Source organism: Cyprinodon variegatus, unplaced genomic scaffold (assembly GCF_000732505.1).
Source record: "Cyprinodon variegatus isolate N-32 unplaced genomic scaffold, C_variegatus-1.0 Scaffold105, whole genome shotgun sequence".
Lineage (NCBI taxonomy): Eukaryota > Metazoa > Chordata > Actinopteri > Cyprinodontiformes > Cyprinodontidae > Cyprinodon > Cyprinodon variegatus.
This window is the reverse complement of record NW_015150558.1, coordinates 47,787-51,704: the sequence shown is the minus strand read 5'-3', so window position 1 is coordinate 51,704 and position 3,918 is coordinate 47,787. Positions and strand designations below refer to the sequence as shown.

The 3,918-nt window shown below is 33.4% G+C and overlaps 1 protein-coding gene across 1 annotated transcript in view; it reads right to left on the bottom strand.

Moving 5' to 3' along the window:
* Positions 1 to 1,204, bottom strand: part of LOC107084644 — an 8,064-nt gene extending 6,860 nt beyond the window's left edge. Inside the window, exon 1 of the mRNA XM_015374568.1 lies at positions 1,178 to 1,204. The gene's annotated coding sequence lies outside the window, so the exon portion shown is untranslated. The remainder of the gene's footprint in view (positions 1 to 1,177) is intronic.
* Between the last annotated feature and the right edge of the window lie 2,714 nt (positions 1,205 to 3,918).

Below are 3,918 nucleotides of genomic sequence, written 5' to 3'. Positions count from 1 at the left end.
ATTTCTTCTAAGCATTTCCTCAGTGCTTGAATTGGTTCATAGACACCTGGTGACATGGTAAGAGTCAGATTTGAGGTATCCATAAAAATACAACACATTCAATGAAACCATGTAGCAGTTATCTTCTATATGGAAAAAAATGGAGGCAAAAATGAAGCATGATCTGTATTCCTGATCCACCTTAACTTTACTTTTTATACTTTTTATATATTTTTTTTATTTATCCATATTTTTATCCTAAGTGTATATATTAGTATATTTTTTGCATGCCTTATACCCCAGTGTTTTTAGAGATTTCTATAATTTTATTTACCTATTTCATATTATATGTTTCATGTTGCACGATTGTACCATAAAAAATTCCTAGTTGTGAACTCCTTCACCAACAATGGCAATAAACCCGATTGTGATTCTTTGGTTTAATGAGGTCCAAAACCTATGATTTACCACAACGTTGCACTGAATACATCTCCCTCCTGTCTTACAGATCAGGCTAAGTGAGGTCCAGCAAAAGCTCCTAAAAGTTCGGAGCTGTTTGCACGTCACTGGATATCCAACAGAACCCCACATCCAAAAGCAACCTTTCATTAACCTGTTTCCTCAAGTTGGAACCAATAAAAACCAAACCAGTGACACCCCGAATGTCAGCCAGGAACTAATATCAAATATTACCAGACAGAATTAGATTAAGACAAAACTGATATTTTGCTGCAAAGCAAAAAAGAAACCAAACATTAACAGTTTGGAGGGTTAGACTGGATCTATTGACCAGGAAAGAAACATCAGTAGTTTGAGAAAAACTCGTAGCCATTACCAACCAGCTGGAATGGCTGGGATCTATATCTGCAAGAACATTTTATTCTATTCGAGAAACCTTCAAAATAACAAATACAAAAAAAAAAAAACCTTTACTCTGCTGAAAATCCAAATGTTTGGCTGAAAATGTCAGTTTCTCACACATTGAAAATGTATCTATAATGGCTGCATATTAATGCAAACCAGGAAATAAGATCACTCTGCTGTCCTGTTCCTGCTATGAAAAGTCATGAGGAAAAGCTCTACAAAAACAAATTCAACCAAAGCAGTGATCAAATTTGACAGCAGCTCCTTTAAACGTACATTACATAAAAAGTTTGTATCTAAAACAGTTTCTCTGAAAGCCAGAGCTCCATCCTACCTCCATCTTGGTCAGTATCTGTTCTTCTTTCTGACACACCAGCTCTCTGTAACTGAGCTGCTGCAAACTTCCACTGCTTTGCATACGTTTCCGTAAAACTGGATTCTGTTCTGAGTTGCAGAGAACCACCCAACTGAACACATGCTATAATCTAGCCGGAGCAGACATTTGCATAGTCCATATTATTTACACAGGGAAATAAAATGCAAAACACTGCGGCCTGTTGAACGTAGAAACACTGAGCAGGAATCACCTCCACTCCTCCGACACAAACATCTCCTCTCAGAGATTATGCAGAGCCCTGTTTCCATTAGAGATCAATTTGAGACGCAAATGAAAAAAAACAAACGAAAAAAATCATTAACATGTTTTCACCTTCGAAGTTCAACTGGAAGCAACGTTTCAATTATTTCAGAAATTTTACCGAAGAGCTGCACTGCAAAAAGTCCTTTTTTCTTAAAATATGCTTATTTGCCCTTTATTTGAATAATTAAGTAAAACAATATATCAGTGGGATAAAATATTTGCACTTAAAAAAGAAAAAAATAGTTTAATGCAGATACTTATTGTAAGACCAAATATTAATTTGCAGATTTTATCAGCTCCATTGAAAGGAAATTATTCTTTCAACCAGAAAAAAATGTTTTGCAGTGTTGTCATTTTAGCTGTGCAAACAGAGTATAATATATATATATATGCGGCCTAAATTTACAATGTTTCAAATTTAGTGAAAACTAATATTTACTGCTTTTTACACTACAGTATTTTAAACTACAAATCTTCTGTAATAAAATGTGCAGATATTCAAACTCTCAGACCGAGTCATTTGTAGATTTTAGCTTTATTTGTCTAAACTGTGCATGCAGTCATTCCAAGAAAAATAAAAACTACCGTATGCTCTTATGCTGTACAATAAAAAATAAAAATCAGTTTAAAGTTTCAGTTCTACACAGTTTCTCTCCTCTATCAAAGTTTAGAGCTTTGACCATCTGCCACCAGCTTCATGTCAGCGAAGGTTGAGCTCCAAGCTGCCTGAAGCAGTAGAAACTGAAGGCCCAGGTTTACTTGATCTAAATCCATCTCTTATTATAAATCAGACTTTTTTTTTTTTTTTTTACTTTTAATGTTGCCTTTTAAATATTAACGTCCTTTCCTTACTTAATATAATCTGAGGAGTGGAAAACACTCAGATGTTAATTTGATCTAGGTTACTCATAAGGGGTGTCCATTAAATATTTTTTTTTAACCTGGGCATATAAACGTTAAAACCTTTGAACAAAAATGTTAAAACCATTAAAGCAGAGAAAAAAATAAAATAATAATAATAATAAAATATATATATATATATATATATATATATATATATATATATATATGTTGGCTTATAACAATCTAACTGATCTAAATCCTCATTTACCTTAATTTTTTTTATTTTTTTTTTAAACTTTATTACTTTGTTTAGGTTTTTAGTAAAATATAAGAAACAATCTATGGCTCCATTAACCAAGAACATCTCTTCTCTAAAATGCAGCTCTGTTGTTTTTTTTTTTTAAATTAAGCTGAACTGAGCAGGACTAAATCAATCAATGCTGAAAGTTCAGCCTCTGAGTTCATTTTCAATTTTTACCTTTTCTGATCTCCTTCCTCCCAAACTGCAGGTTTTTTACATTCAGTCCAGATTTCAGATGTCAGTTCCTTTCTAGTCTCTGTTAAAATTGTATAGTTTTACAGATAAATATTAAAACTGACGGATAAAAGCAGGAGCTGGCTCCAAAGCTTCCCTGCAGAGTTTGAAAGCTGACACACCTGAAAAAAGTGATGCTGATTGTTGGGGAGGCAGAGTAATTAATGCAGACACTCCCATCAAACGGTCCCATTAAAACATAAACTGGATTATTAACACCAAGAATCCAGTGTAAAAAAGACAAAGGTTTTCTGTGCCTGTAAGCAGTACTTGATTCCAATTAAACCAAATAATTAGAAACCATCTCCAGTATAAAAATATATTTTAAATGTTAAGTTTAAATTATATTTTAAGTTTTAGTTTAAATGTTTGGTATAAACAAGTTGATTCTAAAGCTTGGAATTTAGCTAGTGTTAAGCTAATTGAATTTGCTATGAATAGTTACATTAATCACCTGAAAGTTAAACTTTTAATGCTGGATGTGGAGCTTCTGTTTAAAAAAAAAACGTATCTACCATAATTTTGCCTCCCAATAACAATGAAATGACTGTAGATAGGAAAGGATCATTCTGTGGTTCATGACGTTATACCCAGTCTACAGAGAGTATCCTCTTATCCAGCACCAGAAAAAAATAAACATGTTTTTGTTTGGGGGAATCAGCATTAGCAGATATTTAAAATTAGAACTTGTAAATTCTCTGTCAGTAGGGCTATTAAAACAAATAAACAGGGCTAATTTAGAGACAACCAGACTTTCGTTTATTTTTTCTGAGGACATTTCCACACCTACTCAAAGCACTGATGTGTTTTGGCACAATGGAGGACCATCCTCCTAAGCACATCCCACGTCAGATGCAAATCGAAGACCAACCCATCATTCTCCTGGGTTCTTAGAGTCTTTTGTTTTGTGTTTTAGGCCATTTGAATTATGACATTTCTCTGGAATGAGTTTCAGAACTGAATTGTAGATAGTTGGGAACTGAAACCCCAAAACTATCCCATTTGTTTAGTGATTGTTTTTCCCTTTAATCAAGAATTGTTTACTTCACTGCTCATT